This window comes from Dipodomys merriami, unplaced genomic scaffold (genome assembly GCF_024711535.1).
Source record: "Dipodomys merriami isolate MVZ:Mamm:240054 unplaced genomic scaffold, mDipMer1.0.p SCAF_807, whole genome shotgun sequence".
Lineage (NCBI taxonomy): Eukaryota > Metazoa > Chordata > Mammalia > Rodentia > Heteromyidae > Dipodomys > Dipodomys merriami.
The window spans coordinates 1,472-20,907 of NW_027206410.1; the positions used below are offsets into that span (position 1 = coordinate 1,472).

At 41.4% G+C, this 19,436-nt stretch overlaps 1 pseudogene; it reads left to right on the forward strand.

Moving 5' to 3' along the window:
* The first annotated feature begins 2,183 nt into the window (after positions 1–2,183).
* The window catches only part of LOC138819649 (leucine-rich repeat-containing protein 14B-like), a 50,645-nt pseudogene continuing 33,392 nt past the window's right edge, over positions 2,184–19,436 (forward strand).

Consider the following 19,436-nt stretch of genomic DNA (forward strand, 5'->3'; position numbering starts at 1 on the left):
CATGTTACAGCATGGACAGAGTGTCATTTATTTCTTGTGGCACATTAATTTCCATACTATGAGATGCCATATTTTGTTTATTCATTCATCTATAAATGAACATTCGGAAGGTTTCTCTCCAGTATTTATAAATAAGGCTACAATGAACACTGGCATCCATGTAAGTTCTATTGTCCATTGTTTGTTTGTATCTTTACAAATAGAATTGTTGAGTCATATTGTAATTCTATGTTAGACTCTTTGAAGATTCACCAACTTTTTTTCTATGTGGTTGTAACATTATACATTCTCATTACCTTAGCTGTGCCAAAAGAGTTCAACTCCTCCTCTTTTTTTCCTAGTCCTGGGGCTTGAACTCAGGGTCTGGGCACTCTTCCTGAGCTTCTTTTTCTCTACCACTTGAGCAACACCATCAGTTCCAGCTCTCTCAGTTTATGTGGTACTGAGGAATTGAACCCAGGGCTTCATGCATGCTAGGCAAGCACTCTACAACTAAGCCACATTCCCAGACCATTTTCTGTATTTTTTTTAAGTCACAGTCATTGTAGAAGGCATGAAGCAGTATCTTCCTGTGATTTGATGGCATTTTCCTAGCAACTTTGGGGTTGCTTAGTGGTGCTTTATCTCTCTGCTTTGAAGAAATGTTTGTTGAAGTTCCACAACTATTTTAAAGTGAATTTCCTTTTGTGTTACTTGATTGAGGAGTTCTTCATATATTCTCTGAGGTTAAAATCTATAATATATAGTTATTTTCTCACATTATTTAGGTTTTTTTTAACTTTCTTGGTAATGAAACTTGGTCTGTTTAAGAATAGTATCTAATTTTTTTCTTTGGATAAAAAGGGATACAAAAGTTCTTAAAATAATAATAACAGCCATAATTAAAAATGCCATGGGTTTTTCTCTCAGAGGTTCATTGTTCTTAGTGTATAATAGATTAATTAACCTCTTTTCTTGTGTGTGTAAATGAAAGCTGCTTTTAGTTAGGACCTCTATAATTTTTCAGAGGTTAAAAATGATAAAATTTGATAAAACTAAGTATTTATTTCACTTATAGAACAACTTTCTCTCCTCAACCTGAGTAATTATTTATACTATACTATTGGAGTTAGATAATATTAATTAGAGGAAGGACTTTTTATCAAAGGAAGGGATTGCATAAGTTGTGGGAATACATGATGTATTGAGGAATACTTACAGGCTTCTGATATATTTTAGAAAAAAATTAAATTTAAGAGAATCTTCATCAGGCTGGGAAGTTGGCTCAGGGGTAGAGTGCTTGCCTGGCATGCCTGAGGCCCTAGGTTCAATTCCTCAGCATCACATAAGCAAAAAGAAAAAAGCCAGAAGTGGCATTGTGGCTCAAGTAGTAGAACGCTAGCCTTGAGCTGAAGAGCTGAGGGACAGTGCCCAGGCCGAGTTCAGGCCCCACAACCAGACCCCCCCACACACAAAAAAAGAGTATCTTCATCATAGAATCTACAGAAGTTAAATGAGTCGTGAACAAAGTTGAAGTTTGCCCAAACGCACAGAGTACAGAGATGAGACCAAAGTGGGTAAGTACTACCTGGATCTCCTTACTGTGAAATATCCTCCACATATTAATGGGATAAATGGAATTTTTCCCAAGCACACACAATTCATACCCTCAAGATAGAAGCGATTCCATTCAAGTATAGGCTTTGGAGGAATTTAACATTCAACAATAATTTTAAGAGATTCTTGATTATAGTAGACAAAAAGGATTATATTGACCTTTCAGTCTCAAAGCTTTATCCATATTAGAAAATCTTCAAAAAATGATTTTGTGACTTTGGAGAAAATAATTAACTATATATTAGGAAAATAAGTTCATAAAATGAAGAGTTGATGCGGAGTTATGAAAGACTTCATACTATTTTTCAAAGTCTCTTGGAATCAAAATCTCTTCTCAGTGTATTGAGAAAGTAGAAATGTATCTAGTGTTAGAATCATGGATACCTAAAACATTGAGTCATCCCAAAATTCATTGTATCCCTGAAAAGTACATAGAGTTCTAGTATCTTAATGGCACTCTCATGTGGAACCCAACTATTTGTCTTGGCATTTAAAACTGGGGAAGTGTTTTCCAGGGAATGAACCTTTAAAATATTCTTTTCTAAATAAAACAAAGGAAAAATCTTTCTTAAATAATTCTTTAAAAGGATTATCAGCTGCAGAGATCTGACCTTATGGGTATCCGGGATGTGCAGGTACAGCAATGCCTTTGTGGAAGGGCTCTGGGAATATGGAGCCACACTGAGCTCCTGGCTAGAATATGCTACCAACTACAGGCAGAGCCCTGTGCAGTTAGGTGACCTATTGAAGTCCTCATTTATTTCTTTGTCATTGAAGGCAACTTTTTTTGGGGGGGGGCGTCCGGTCGTGGGGCCCTTCTGGGCCTGGGCACTGTCCCTCAGCTCTTCAGCTCAAGGCTAGCGCTCTACCACTTGAGCCACAGCGCCACTTTCGGCTTTTTTCCTTTTGCTTATGTGGTGCTGAGGAATCGAACTCAGGGCCTCAGGCATGCAAGGCAAGCGCTCTACCACCGAGCCACCTTCCCAGCCCATTGAAGGCAACTTTGAGATAGTGGTGCAGGCCCTGGAATCAGCAGGTATGGCTGCTCTGCAAATGCACTGCCCCTCATTCAGGGAAGACAGCTTGAGCCCTGGGTAGCTTCTGCAGGTGTTAGGCCTAGCCAGGACAGGTTAGCTGTGCAAGCTGGAAGTTGCCCACAATGTGCGGCTACATGCTGGCATGTGCAGCAGTTGTTAGCCCAGGTGGGATTCCCTCGTCTGACTTCACTCATCCTCCCCATTAAGGCCTTTGACACACCCTTCACTTCTGTCCCAACTTCTAAGCATGAAGACTGCCTCCTTGGCTCCATCTCCTGAGAGCTCAGTCACATGACTTACCTGATAGAGCTGAGTGTGGCCCTCTCCATGCTGACAGGGAAGATCCAGATTCTCCTAGGGTGAATCTCAGATACTGAAAGGAGGAGGGATGGGTCAAGCACTCTGGTCATTGGCTTCACAGGCTGTAGGGGCACTGAGTGATAGGTAGAAGAACAGCTTATTCACAAAGCCCCAAGCTCAATGCTCTCTGGAGCTGCACATAAGAGAGCACAAAAGAGAAATAAAGAAGTTGGAGGACCAGGAGTGATCCAGAATAGTGAGGGACCTCAGGGGACTGCTTCTAGTTAGAAAGAGACAATGTGTAAGGTAGGCATCAAAACCAGGCTTGCAATCCCAACACTCAGAAGCCTGAGGAAGAAGGAAAGTGAGTTCAAGTCCAGCATGGATAACATGGGGAGACTGCCTCAAAAAACAAGGTCTGGAGGTGTAGCTCAAATATTAGAGTACCAGCCAGTGAGCAAAAGCATCAGATACTGAGTTTGAATGGTGTCTTGGTCTTCAAAATAAGAAAAGAAAGAGAGAAAGAGACAGACAAAGAGAGAGAGAGAGAGAGAGAGAGAGAGAGAGAGAGAGAGAGAGAGAGAGAGAGAGAGAGAGAGAGAGAGAGGAAGAAAGAAAGAAAGAAAGAAAGAAAGAAAGAAAGAAAGAAAGAAAGAAAGAAAGAAAGAAAGAAAGAAAGAAAGAAAGATAGAAAAAAAAAGAAAGAAAAAAAAGAAAGAAAAAAGAAAGAAAGAAAAATGAGGGCTAAAATGTGCCTTGATGCTACAGTGTTTGACCAGCACATGAAAAACCCTGGCTGTAATCCCTAGCATAGATAGGAGGAAGAGTGGGGGAAAGCAAGAAGAGCAGGACAGAGAGGGAAAGGGGGAGGGGGAAGGGAGAGGGAGAGGTCTCTGTGAAAAGAACATGCTAACTAATGGGTCTAGAATGTTGCTTTATAAGGCAAAGCTAACTATAGTGACTCCTGTAGCTGTCTATTGTGGTGCAAAAAAGTTCCCAACACTGTGTGACTGGCATTATCTCAGGTCAGGTATAGAAATCTGGCTCAGCTGGGTGACATGAGGTTGTTGTCAGCTGACTGTGGGACTGCAGTGTCACCCTGGCCTTTCTGAGCAGATATTAACCCAAGATCATTCATGAGAATTGGGGGAATGCCTGGCCTCCTCCATAAGCAGGATTATCATAAGGTCTTAGCTAATAGTTTCACCCATTTGCAGTTATGATATCAAGAGGGGCATGCACAGACAGTGAGGGACTCAGTCAGAGACAGGGCCCAGCTGCCCCTTTGCTGATGCTTGCTGCCAACACTATCTAAATCAGAATTATTGGATTGTGGATATGGTGCCTCAGTTGGGGATGTCTGGCTTTCCCTTCCTGGCTCTATAGTAATGGATTCTTCTATTGTTAGAGTAATGGCTCTTTTTTCTTACTAATGCCTCATTTCCTCTGTAGCAAGCTCTCAGAGTGGATGTTCTCTCCAGGATCATGTACATAACTCCTTTCATATGAAAATGGTTGTTGATAAAATCTGCCATTTAGGTGAGATGAAGACAAAGGTTTCGTTGGTTCAGGTTAATTCTGAACCACACAGCAAGCCCAGCAGCTGTAGACTGTCTGAAAGCAAGGGAGCCAGCCTGCATCCCAGTGAACCATATTTATGGACACAGACATTTGCATTTCATGTAGCATCATGTGTCACAAACTATTTTCATAGACTGCATGCAGTCAGGTAAGAACAAGACTTGCCCTGCAAGGTGTAGTCTTTGTTCTCTGTGACAGACAAGCAGATGGATTGCTCACATCCATTGTTGCTCACATGGAACTCCCCTGATTAGTGCTGATTATTCCATGTTCTACAGCCCGTTCAGGACATGATTGAGAATGCTGGACCTGGCCAATTGTGCTCTGAACCATGTGGACATGAACTTCTTGGCAGACTGTATCCATGCTGCCCAGCTGGATGTGTTGCACCTCAGTAGACACAATCTGCTTCATTTATATCCCTCTACTTTCCTCAAGCTCCGGCAACAGGTTGCCCAGATAGTGCGGGTGTGGACCCCAGTGGAGTGTGCTATTACCCATAGCTATGTGGTCATGATGATCCTGGGCCTGTGTTCCTGCCTCTATCTCTAGGAGCTCAAGTTCCTTGCTAACCTGCTGTGAGCCTGCACCCTCAAGCGCCTCTTCTCTGCACTGTGTAAACTCCCTGAACTTCATTACATGGAGTTCCTGGTGCCTAAGAAATACTACCTGGAGAGTACCAGGATGAGCTGGCCATGTCCACATATGATCAGTAGAAATATGCTTGATTGCAGAAGAGCTGCATGCCATGCTACTATGGGCCAAGCAGGAAGACATCCCCACCTCCCACCACTTTTCTGGAGTTTTCACCCAATAGTTAATGAGACCAGCCATGAGCTTGGTGCTTTCTTGTTTCAAACTTTCAAAACTGCTTTACAAAACTTTCCCAGGGGCTGGGAAGGTGGCTCAGTGGTAGAGCGCTTGCCTTGCATGCTCGAGGGCCTGGGTTTGATTCCTCAGCACCACATAAACAAAAAGAAAACCCCGGAAGGGGCGCTGTGGCTTAAGTGGTAGAGTGCTAGCCTTGAGCTGAAGAGCTGAGGGACAGTGCCCAGGCCCAGAGTTCAGGCCCCACGACTGGACCCAAAAAAAAAAAAAAAAAAAAAAGAAAACTTTCCCAGAACATTAAAACAAGTAGAGTAGGCCCTTGAATTGTGCTAAGGAAATGTCTTGCATTTCAACCAGCCCTGTTGCCCAGAGATCAATCCCTATATCAGATCCTAAGGCTAAGATGTAAGCAACTGTAGTTTCAATGAAAAACCTTTGTTAGAGAAAGCTGTAGATACACATGACAGACAATGTAGGAAGAAAACATGCCTTGTAAATGTGACATCGGAAGCCCTGGGGTTCAATTCTTTTTCCTTTTTTGTGCCAGTCCTGGGGCTTGAACTCAGGGCCTTTGCACTGCCCCTGAACTTCTTTTACTCAAGGCTAGCACTGTACCACTTGAGCCACAGCACCACTTCTGGTGTTTTCTGCTTATGTGTTGCTGAGGAATCGAACCCATGAATTCATGCATGCTAGGGAAGCATTCTATCACTGAGCCATATTCCCAGCCTCCTGGGATTCAATTATAGGACTAGGTGAAGCTGTTACAGCAGAGGTCCAGGCATTGTGGTAGAGTGTTCAATTGGACCTAGGGCAGCATGTGCTGGAAGCAGTAACAGGGAAAATTCAGATCACTTGTCACAGAATACAAATAAAAGGTAATGGGTACATTTCTTATCAAGCATTGTTGCCTCCCACTTTGTTTCCTCTTACCATCCCTAATAAGAAATGTACTCATTACCTTGCTCATGTACTCATGTAATTGTAACTTCTCTGTAAGGTATTTTCACAAATGCGTGTGTGTGTGTGTGTGTGTGTGTGTGTGTGTGTGTGTATAAATACAAATAAAAGAAGATCTCATAGAAAAACAAGCAAGAGAAAAAGACTGAAAATGAAAAGTAAAATGGAAAGGGAACCCGACTTTTGGGCCTAGCAGAAACTCAGCAGATCTGGTAGGAATTGTTCTGCATGGTGTGGCAATATTTCCTGGAGAATGTTTGCAGGGAATAGAAGCAGGGCTGGTTTTTGGTTGTTACCAGTGGCTTTGTGCTTGTTTTGCTCTGCATCCAGCTCAGTGAAAGCCTGATTTGAGGGTATCTCATGAGTAAGAGATGCTCCAGTATTTCTTAGTAAAATTCATATTCCATTTTCTGCTGAGCAGCTAGATTCATTTGACCACCAGCCTCTACCACTCCCAAGCCTCGTCCTTTGGTTCTACTAATCAGAGCCAGCCCTAGCTCTGGGAACAGGCATTAGAACTCTATTCTGTTACAGTAACATTCTTACCTGCCAGTAGCAGTCAACAGAGAGACCCAGTTCTCCTTTAGAGATGCCAGAGACCTTCTGCAGCTAGCTGAATCACAACTAGCTACCAACACTTTTCTGTTCAAGAGTTCCGATGACTCTAACAGAAGTCACATACTGGGGACTCTTTTCATTGCTCTCACTAAAACGCCACAGCACTGTATAACCTGATGTCCCCACATTCTGCTGCAGGAAAGGTAACAGGCTGGAATCTGTGCAATTTGGCTTGAAAAATTTGTTACAGTGAGTGAAAGATTGATTCCTGCCTAATTCCTCCAGCTCAAGCAAGACACCAGGTACAAGAAAACAAGCGTGGCCACATGCCTGTCAGCAGGCAGGTTCCAATCAGTGCCTGGCCAAGGATATAACACTTGGTCCCCAGGGGACAATAGCCCTTCATCCAGTGTAGAACATTCAACTTGTGGGCCTGGTCAAGGAAGTCTCCTTGTGGCCTAAGAGAGCATAAGCCACTTTTTATTTTCTGCTTCTTTGTGAAAACAAGCCCTATATAAGTCCATCCAAAATATAGTCCCTCAAACAACCTCCAAACCTGAAAGGTCTATGCACCTTGCTGGCAATAAACAGTCCCCACCTGTTGATCATTGAGTCTGGCCTATTCCTTTTCTGTTTTCCTCCATTTTCTTAACAGTGAGAATGCTGAAACAGGAATGTGGGTTCAGGAGACAATCATTCCCAGGTTGCCAATGGATGTTCATGGCTACTTCTAGATTTTAGGTCTGATCCTACTCTATTCTTACTTTGAGGTTACCTGAGATATCCTTAAAACAAATTCCCCTCATTAGTGTCTAAGACAACTTAATCACTGTTATTTCAATTCTTACAGGGTCTGAGAATGAGTCCATCAAAGCGGGCTTAGAGATTAAAGAAGTTTGTTAGGTGTTACAGAAGTTGTCCTGCCAGGGACACAGTGTAGACTTGGGAGCTAACACTATGACCCTAAACATGAACACAGCCTAGGCTAATGAAGGCAAAAAACACAAGCAGGTACAAGCTGCAAAGTTCTATTAGTATGATAACATCAACTTTTTTTTCCAAACAAGGGACTTTTACAATGGCAATTTCCTGTTATTTCATTCCTCAGTTTCAAGCAAGAGATTATTGCATTCCTCAGTTCCCCATAAGAGGTTAATATTCTGACTCAGTGTCATTGCTTGGTCTTGGGGTCTTTAATCCTAAGAGATCCTTACATTCCCCTTTCTTTTTGTAACTGAGTCAAATTCTTGACTCTTTTTCCTGACTCAGGAGGCTGTACTGGGCCTGAAGGGCCATCAGCTTGACAGTCCCAATTATTTTTTCTATAAGTGATATCAAAGACTTAACCACACAGGAACCAGTAATAACAAGTAGAAGAAATAGTATAATTGCTGGTGGCTAGGGATACTAGCCACCAGGCCAAAAGGCTTTGAACCCATACTAGATCTAGTTTAGCAGATGGATGCTGGTGGAGTCCTTCACACAGTTTACCTACAACCTTTATGTTTTCTTCTCCAGCCGTGATTCATTTACACAGTATCAGCACTCTTCCCTTAGAAAAACATAGGTTCCCTCTTTGGAAGCTGTGAGAAGGTCTAGTGCCGTATGATTCTGCAAGGCCACCCCCGCTAGAGAGTTCAGTTGTCTTTGTATGCATGCCAGAGACACTGAAGAGGCATGAGTATCCTCATCTACCCTCTCCTCAAATTCTTGAGCAAGTTTTAAACTATGTCTTACAGCACCTCCAGCAAAAGCTGCTCCTCCAACAGAGGTAACCAGACTCACCCCTAACATTATAGGAATAAAATCTGTCCTCTTGGTTAAGAGGTGGCATAACAATCTCTGAAAATTTTCACTTTTGGTATAAAGATTTAATTGGGGAACTGCTGTTATCAAAATCCAAGAGGCCAAGGTTGGATTAATGTATGACCATAGGCTTCCATTGCACCAGAACATAGTAGGAGAAGGGGTGTGACATCAAGATACCTGAAGCAGTTTGTCATATTCCACAAGTTGAGTTGGTTGGTAAAATTAAATTGCTACAATCAGGGACATTACAATAGCAGAAGTAAGAAAACTGTCCCCTTGTCTCTGATTTTAAACTGCCAGTGGTAGTTAACATCATTTAGAGCACAGAAGCATAAATGAAAAATTATGATGAGATAAGTCTTAGCTTGAGAGGCTTTTCAGGGTCCATCCATTTGTCTCTTCTGGTAGCAGGGCCACATTAAGTGGTGAAGCGTGGATCCAGGACCAGATCCCATTCACCTTGACAGTGGTTGGAGCTGTTAGGATAGCAGTATAAGGTCCTTTCCACTGAGGATAGTTAGTTTTTTTTATGTCATATGACCCACACAGTGTCTCATGATCAGTAATTAGGTCCAACTACAGGGGCTGCCTGCAGGAGTGCCTGAAATTGGGAATGGAGTTCCTGTTGAACAGTCTGCAGTGCCTGTAAAGACTGGAGCAGTCATCTATGTCAACATTGCAGTTTTTAAGCGAGGATACAAGAAGGATGGTCTGCCAAACATCATTTCACAGGGCATAAACCCTTTGGAATAGACAATGCAATGGGAGCGCAAAAGGGCAAAGGGAAGGAGTCATTCAGTCATGGTAAATTTAAGAGAATCCCCTCTCACAACGAGTCTACCTGGCTGCTCTAATTAGCTAAACCAGCATCTAGATTGAAGTGGGTATATCCTTCCTCCCTACCATACAGATAAACATAAAGAATAGTTCCACATCAATTCACCCATCATGACTCTATGTATATGAAAGCTAGTTTAATTTCATACCAACTTACTCATAAGCTTCATTTTTAAGACATACTCCTACCATTTGTTACATACTTAAACTTTCTGGGGTTTGTCTTCTTCCCCTTTTCACTGTGACAAACATTTTAAGACAATCCTTATTTTTATATCTTTTTTTTTTAATCCAGATGAGATTTTTTTTCAATTCCTTTCTAAGGCTTTCTTTACTACACTCTTTCTTTCCCTGAGTTTCTTTGTGGCTTTTGGGCCCATTTTGCTTCTTTGGCTTGAGGAACCAGGTTATCAGAAATGCCTCAAGGCATCCCTTGGGTGGAGAATTTTGTTAAATTTTTAATTCTAATAGCAGGGGTGAGTTTCATTCCTCCTACTACCTCCATTGATAAAGATCTCTCCTTTATAGCTATTTTTGGAAGCGGCCTTTTACCACACCCAAACCAAGCAAGGATTTGATTGTAGAGTGGATTTCTAGTTTCCTAATCCTTGAAGTGCCTGAGGCAAGCCAGTGATATCATCCTTGCCCTCAATATCTACTGTGGGAATAGAGAGAGTTACTGGATATCACTGAAATAATATACCACAGACTCAGTTTCAGCAGATCCAAAGCAGCTTTCCACTGGGAAGCAGTCAGAGGTGATGGAGTCAGGCAGGAGTCCAGTCCACTGTCACTATGGTCAACATGGTCAGGATGACAACATAGATTTCCTTCCAGATGACTATAAGGCCGTCCTTGAACTTTATCCAGAAGGGTGGGTAGAAGCAGCAGCAGGGTCCCACACCGACTCAAAAGGGTTATCACACATTTTTCTGGGCTGCAAATTTCTACTAAGACTGGTTAAGGATATGTGGCATAGGCTTGATAGGCGGGTGTCCAGCTGGTTTTTAAGGCAACATTTGAGGCAGTGGCCCAGGACAATTGACCAGGGTGACAACTTTTATTAACTAGATAGTTCTTTTAATAAGGCTTGTAACCATTTCCAAAATGTGCAGTCTCCACACTTACACACTGTTAGAACTATGTCCCATGCCTCTTCCTTTTCAGGTAAGGAAAAAATGATTTCTGACCCCTTTTTGTGGCCATCAGTACTTTAATACAAGAACACATACACAAAGACATTAGAGAGGGATATGATACAATTCAAATAACATCTGGAGCTTGAAAATATTGTGCAAATGTGAATGTCTTAGAATCAGTAAATGAGAGTGGTTATATAAGATGTTAATAGTATGTTCATAATAAAAAAGCAGTGAAGAAGTATGTGGGAACTCTCACTACTCTTTGCAACTCTTCTTTGAGTTTAAAATAATTTCAAAACAAGAAGGCTTTCAAGACAAGATATGGCTTAAGTATATCCATCCCATATTTTTTGGTTTTGTTTTTGAGAAAAGTGTTAAATCTTTGAAGAGGAAGCATTCACCCAAAGGGAGACAAAACATTCAAATCCAACTTTGACTCCCTAACCTGTGGCATATATCTCTGAATTTTTTATTTCCCTATAACTTCTCAAAGAACAAGATAGTTCTCAATTTGACACTTCGAGATTTGACTCATGGAGGTCGTTGGCACCAAAGGTGAGCAAGTAAGAAGCAACATTAGCCAGGCACCAGTGGTTCACACCTGTAAACCTAGCTACTGAGGAGGCTGATCTGAGGATCACGATTCAAAACCAACATGGGCAGGAAACTCCCTGCAATTCTTTTTTATTTTGGCGTGGGGGTCGGGTGGTGGGGCCTGAACTCTGGGCCTGGGTGCTGTCCCTCAGCTCTTCAGCTCAAGGCTAGCACTCTACCACTTGAGCCACAGCGCCACTTCTGGCTTTTTTTTCTGCTTATGTGGTGCTGAAGAATCGAACCCAGGGCCTCAAGCATGCAAGGAGAGCTCTCTACCACTGAGCCACCTTCCCAGCCCTCCCTGTGATTCTTATCTCCAAATAATCACCAGAAAACCAAATAGAGTTCTCGACCTCAGCTGAAGAGCACAAGGACAACGCCCAATCCCAAAGTTCAAGCCCTACTACCACCAAAAAAAAAAAAAAAAAGAGAAACAACATTAAAGCTGTTTGTTTTTTGGGCTTTGTGTATAAGCTACACATCCCTCAATTGTGAAATCATACAGTTTGGCTTTCCTTACCATGCCTTTTTCTCATAATATTCTGCATAATCTCCACTTATTTATGATGCATTAGGCTGTGCAGCAATAAATAAGCCCCATGATGAAAGTACCTCATTCTGTTCACAGCTTTGTACCCAGTATTCAGGACAACACTTGATATTCACTGAAAAGAAAAGAGACCATTATAATAAGAGATAATGCCTCGATAAAAGACATAAGGTCTGGGGATATCAACTTCCCACCCCCGCCTCTACCTCGAGAGCCCTCAAACAAGCCCAGATGAGCTGGTTTCTAAGATGATGTCCAGGTCCAATAGGCACTTTGGGCAGGTGACGTCTCTCCTGGGGACAGAGCAGCCAAAGCTTTTGCAAAACTATTGCTGGAAACTTATTTTGGAACTCTTGTGACAAAAGAACACTGAGAATTGCTTTGATGTGCTGATGTTTTCATCAATTTCTTGGTATTTCAAAGACAAAATAGTCGAGAAGCCAGCAGCAACAGCTAGCTCTGCTCAAAGCTTCAGGGTAATCCGTTTGTATGACTCTTCTAGCTCCACTAGGATTAAGGTGCACTCCCATCCATAGATGGTGAATTTGCCAACACAATGCTACAAATGACCAGACTTCATTTCTTTAGACAGCCTAAGTAGTTTGTGTGTAAGTAATAGGTAGCTACCTCTTGCTGTCCCCTCCAATGTCCCTGGGAACATCAGCTTTTGATGTTACATTGGCAATATAGGAATTGTATACATGACCAAGGGTGGAGCCACAAAGAGGCACTCCAGCCCAGGAATGCTAGCTAGTAAATGGAGAGGCCTCATGGAGGGAAGACCATATTCCAAGCAATTTCCAATCTATGACTCTTTCTCTAAGCTCTTTTGGGAGGTCTTCTTTTTCACTGTTGTCTTTTTCATTCATTCCATATTAGCTGCAGCTCTGAGTGCCCAGTCAAAATCCTGGCAGATGGGATTGGGCAGAAACCTGAGTTACTGCCCAAAGAGGTATTATGTCTCATTCTCCCTAGAGACAGAATGCATCTTCCAAGAAAGCTTGCTCAGCCTTTTGGAGAGGAGCACACATGAGCTGAATCCTGACAACAGGAGGAAGAAAACTTCAGAGGAGGTTTCAGGAGCCAGGGGGCAGAAAAGTCTTTTTTGTTTGTTTGATTTATTATTAGTAAGTTTTATTGTGAAAACATTGTACAGAGGGGTTACAATTACATGAACAAGGTAATGAGTACATTTCTTATTAAGCATTGTTGCCTCCTTTTTTCCCCTTACCATCCCTACCAGCCCAACACCCTCCCCCCCCCCCCCCGCTGAAAAGTCTTTACATTACAAGGGACAGTCACTTCCATAGGAAGTGTCTAAAGACTAGAAGTACCCTGTGGACAGTGTCAGCTGGCAAAGGCAGACTCAACCATCAGTTGATTTCATTCAGGCATAACATCCCAGTACTTGTAATATTCAGTTGTTGAAACTCAGGGGTTTGAGGACAACACAGGACTTACATCCAAGTTCACTGTAGAAAAAGCAACTGAAATGTGCTCTTTCCTAAGGTTGTAAACAAGTAGCCTTATTCAAACACCAAACAATAAAACCAGATTACATTATGTGTTTTCATGCGTATTTGTGTACATGCACAACAGACCTGGGCCTGTACATGGTCCCTGAACTTTATTACTTAATGCTAGCGTGTTCTGTCACTTGAACCACAGCTCAACTTCTAGTAGTTAAGTGAAGGTAAGGTTCTCGTGGGCTTCACTCTTACTAAGCTGACTTTGACCCACAATCCTCAGATCTCAGACTCCTGAGTTGCTAGGAATACAGGCTTGAGCTACTGGAATCCAGGGGTTCTTCAAATGCCAGGAATGGGATGGATAGATGACTAGTTCCAAGGTAATGATGAGATTATGCATGTCTGGGTAGAAGGTGAGAAAAGGGAGAAAGGATATAAAAAGATTGGAGCTAGAACATGGCAGGGAGATGCCTCATGTGGTGAAGGCTTCGGTAGGGTCTAGTGGGATGAAATCACAGGCTTTGAGACTGTCAGTTTTGGCTGCCTCCATCTTGAAACCATGGACAGAATGGGTAAGCTTTCTATGGCTAGAAGCCCTTTGGGTGATGACACAAACCATAGGAGGTGTATGAAGATAAGAAGTCACCCAGGGGTGGCTCACATTTGTAATCCTAGCTACTTGGAAGGATGAGATCTGAGGATTGTGTTTCAAAGCCACCCTGGGCAGGAAAGTCCATAGCCTCTTATATTTAATTAACCAGCAAAAAATTGGAAGCAGAAGTGTGGCTAAAATGGGAGGCTGACAACCTTGAACAAAAACAGCTAAGGAAGAGCATGAGGCTTTCTGTTCAAACTCCAGTACTGGCACACAAAATAGAGCATAGATAGACAGACAGACAGACAGAAAGATAGATAGATAGATAGATAGATAGATAGATAGATAGATAGATAGATAGATAGATAGATAGATAGATAGATAGATAGATAGATAGATAGATAGATAGATAGATAGATAGATAGATAGATGGACAGATAGACAGATAGATAGACAGATAGACAGATAGACAGATAGACAGATAGACAGACAGATAGATAGATAGATAGATAGATAGATAGATAGATAGATAGATAGATAGATAGATAGATAGATAGATAGATAGATAGATAGATAGATAGATAGATAGATAGATAGATAGATAGATAGATAGATAGATAGATAGATAGATAGATAGATAATGGACTAATGGACTAATGGACTTCAGGTACTGTAAGGAATATCCTATCTCAAGTTGGGAGACATGGACTGGAGATTGGGGTGGTCAGTCTTCAGTGTGCAACCATAAAGCTTCCCTATCTGATAGAAACCTGGTGGGAAGAAAAAGCCATGCCAGTGTGTCAGGGTGATGTCAGGGCCAGCTCTAAAGCAAGAAGGCTATCAGAATCTGTGTTCTGCCTATGAAGAAGAGAACTCATTGCTCTAGAAAGTGAGGGAATTGATACCTAAATTACCCATCTTGAATAGAAATGGAAGTGGAGTTGTTTTTACGATAACTTAATATTATGTCTAAGAGCTATTTCTGTACATACTACCTCCTAAATAAAAGCAGGTTTATTGACAAAAATACCAGTTACGTATGATTATACATTTCAATAAAACAATTGTAGTACTTAATACTTTAGGGAATATACTACAGTATTTGTTCTGAAAATGTTTATTCCCTATTTTTACCTGATACATAATGTACTATGTGCTACCACATGTTGTTCAGATGCATGTATAACATGGCATATTTTTTTAAATCAGAGTAATTCTAGTGTGAGTTAGTGCAAAGTAGTCAATCAGAACATGTGGTCTATAGAACTGGCAGATGGCATGATCAGCTGCTAAACCAAAGCTAGCTGACATGGATATGGGCGAAGAGGGCTACAGAAGAATAAAGAGTATGCTCAAAATGTTGAGTACATAAGGATGGGGCAATAAATCTTTGAAGTCATAACATTACAAGAAACAGAAAGGATAGCCACCAATCAGAAAGCCATCTTCAAGGTCTACAATTCTCCCTATTTAACCCAAGACCAATCTCTGTAATGAGGAAAATGGCCAAGATGGCTGACCTGGGCCGAATTGCCCTTTTCTCTGTGGTGTGTCTATAATATGTGCTCTTTGTTATTTTTCTCTTCTACTAAACCCTTCGATCATCTTTACATATGTTTTCTTCTTACCTGAATTCTCCTTATGCTGGATGCAAGGACCCAGGTTGGATAGCTGCCTTATAATTTGTGGTAACATGTAATGGATTCGATTAAGTATGTTTTATTCTGATTTAGGCTCAATGAATGGACACAATTCTATCTGTCTGTCTGATCTGTTCAAATACAACATTTATAGTGAACACAATAAAAATTCTGTCTTCAAGCCTTAAATATTTGTCATTACCTATCTGTCACCCTTGTATGTGAAGGTACACCTGAACCTCTTCTTCCTAAGTGTACTTTATACAAACATTTGGGACTACATAATTTCTTGAGCATGGTCTGGTTAGATGAAGACAGCTATTTGTGTTTAGACAGTATCTCAATATGTTGCTTAGGTGAGCCCTGAACTAGAGTTCAAGTGAGCTTCTGGCTTTAGGTTCCAGAATAGCTAGAACTATAGACATATGAGACAAGCAGAGATGGTCAGAAAAGATGATGCTAGGCGAAATGAACCCCAAGATAACTCTATTATTTTTAACACTTTGTTTTTGTTTTGCTTCCTGTGTCAAGAATACCTTTTCCTTTCAATAGGCATGTAGTATTTTAAGAATTGCTTTCCAGTTAGTTGAATACATGCAGTAATAATTTTATCACCTAGGTTATTTTTCCAGACCTTGCCTAGGACGGACATATGGTGCTGAGGCATGCTTGCCCAGAATATCTTCCTCTCTCTGTGACTTATTTTGAGGAATATTCAGATGTATTTAGCTGGGTCAAAGATGAGGCATATTTCATTACTTAATGTACTTTGTCAAGCTGTCCACAAAACATTTAATTAATTTGCTCTCCCAACAATAGATTCTAATTTCTTGCTTTCTCTGCAAATCTCACAGTATTTAAAAAAAGAAAAAAGAAAAAATTTCTGCCAGGTGCTGGTGGCCCACGACTGTAATACTTGTTACTCAGGAGGCTGAAATCTGAGAACTGTGGTTCAAATCCAGCCCTGGCAGGAAAGTCTGTGAGACTCTTATCTCCAATTAACCACCAGAAAACTGGAAGTGGAAATTTGGCTCAATGTGGTAGGGCTCTAGTCTTGAGCAAAAAAGCCCAGGGACAGTGCCTGGACCCTAAGTTCAAACTCTATGATCAACAAAAACAACAATTCTAATAGACACAGAGAACTCTTCTGATATTTGCTAAAAGCATATTTCTTTGTCCCCTTGCTTATATGTTATACCTCAGAAAGTAAGACAACTGAGAATTAAGGAATTTAAAATTAAAAGAGAACTCCACCTTCTAGGATTTCTATCTTGCCCCATTAGCAACACTGCTCCACCAGAGCCTTGCGTTACAAGAGAGATAGTATATACAAAGAAACTTGCATGAAATAAGGAAGGCAGAAGGAGGCTGTCCTCTGCTGCCATACCAGCACCCCAGGCATTGATTCCTGGTAAGCAGAGACACATCAGTGTGGAAGATAGTTGACTTTGAGTATTTTATTCTCTAGATAGAACTGGAGTATAGGGAAGTGGGCACTGAGCATGGAGCTAGTTAGCTGGCAGGCAGGAAAAGAGAATTTTATTTCAAGGTCAGAAAAGACAAATGAAGTGTAGGTTCACAGCTGGAGTCATAGATCCAAGTGCCAGCATTGCTGCTTACCAAGGAACTCAGGCTCATATCCCTGAGCCTCAGTTTATTTAAAGAGTGTTGAGTACAGTGTACTGTATCATCCTTGGCATTTGGGTGAATTGTAAAGGGAAACATGCAGGTAGGCAGAATTCAGGAGGCACATCAACTCAGTGAATGATTTTATTTCACAAATCAAGTGAGGCTTAAATTGAGGGCTTCCACATGTGTGCACCTCCTCTTCTAAGATCCCTAACAAGGGGCTAGGACAACTCTGTGTCTCTGTGGCCCTTTCGATCCCCTATGTTTTTCCTTTCAGTGTCTTTTCCAAGACAAGCTCTAGTGCATTAAGCAGCCTTTAATGTAGGCAAAAGAAACACTGAGAGCTATTCCCAATGCTTAGACAAGAATCTCCCACTGGCATTACTGATGATCTTGTCTAATGTAAAATCTCACCTATCCCCTAGGGTCATTAAGGCCAGCGATGGACACAGCTAAGTCCATCACTTTGTTGCCTGTATTTTCCATGCCACATATTAGTGAGATACCCCTTCTATTGTTCAGCTATCTTGGGGAGGGCAGAGATAGCTATGTCAGCAACAAAGAAAGGTACTTTCTGCTTTATTAAGCTGGCACAGGGAGGAGCTTCTCTGTGGAACAAGTGGCCAAGGATGCTGCTTGCTTCTATGGCAACCCAACATGCAGCCAGCATTCAGGGTTAGCTCTGTCCACCACATTTAACAGAACTGAAAAACGTGGCAGAATTTCTGTTATTTCTGAAAGACCAGGTTACACTTTAATCACTGGTTGTAATAGCTAATCTGAGAGGGTGATCTATCCCACTGCCCAGGGGCCTTGAAAAATTAGCTCAACTTCAAGGGTTACCCACAATGATTTCCATGGTGTCAAGTGAGTACAACATCAGCAGAGTGGGAAACAAATAAAAATAGATGCATTTGGGGCTATTCCAGTTTCCCATCCAGGAAACACGAATTCAAACAATCTTGAAAATACATTCTTAAAATATGGCTGCAGAATTTTAGCTCAAAAACACGAAGGAGAGATGGGAATTCCATTGCTTATTTGTCAGGACTTTTGATTGGGGCTGGCAAAAGGTGAACTGTTTTGTAAGACGTTGGTTGGGGTGAAGCCCCTGTCTCTGAGCAGGTTAGGAGAATGGCTTTACAGCCCAGAAGGATAGCAGAGGTTGGCAAAAATTTTTTCAGGGGACTGTAGTAAGGGCAGGGCTGGTCTACATCCCAGTTCAGCTGCAAATATGTCTGAAATCTGACCTGCTGCTTCCATTTTTAGTGTCTCAAAGCAATGCTTGACATTCTTCCTCGATAAATTGCCAATTTCTTCTGAAGCTCTCATATTCATTCTAATTGCCTATTATTCCCACCATAATATAAATAAGATAAATAAGCCATGTTTGCTGCAATTGCAATTTGTTGAAATTCTTATCTCTTTCTAAAAATTCCTGTATAGTTTTGATGGCTAAATGGTTATCTAGAAATATCTGCACAGTATCAACTTTGATAATTCAGGATTTTTTCTCTTCCTTTTCACTTTTGTTTCCCCTGAAGATTGAATCAAAGCCTGTGCATGCTACGTAGGTGCTATAGTATTTGAGTTATGTCCACAACCCCTTTTGTTTATACTTGGGGGTTATATAGTTCTGCTAATCTACTAGGGCTGGACTTGAACAAGAAATCTTCCTACTTTGGCCTCCAAAGAAGACAGTATTATACCTATATACCAGAACACATAGCAATTTTTTATTATTGTTTTTTATTGTGAAAATACCACACAGAGGGATTACAATTACATGGGCAAGGAAATGAGTACATTTCTTATCAAGCATTGTTGCTCCTCCTTTGTTTCCCCTTCCCATACCTTCCCATTTCCTCCTCCCTCCCCCCCTCCCCGCTAAAGTGGCAAAGTTTCTTTTTTTTTGCCCCATGACCGACAAAAAATAAAATAATGAAACACATAGAAAATTTTTCTAGCTAAAATCTCCACAGGATCTATTTGTATATGAAAGAATTTTCCACAATTATTTGAAACTCATTAAAAAAAAGAGAATGTACCAAAAAAACGAAAAAATCACATAGTACATTAAAAGTGCAACAACAGGATGGGATGGTGGCTCAGTAGTAGAGTACTTGCCTCTATTTATTGCAATCATGTGGCCCTGGGTTCAATTCTTCAGCAACATCTAAACAGAAAAAGCCAGATGTGATGCTATGATTCAAGTAGTAGAACATTAGCCTTGAGCTGAAGAGCTGAGGGACAGGCCCCAGCCCAGAGTTCAGGCCTCATGACCACCCGCCCCCTGCCAAAAATAAAAAAT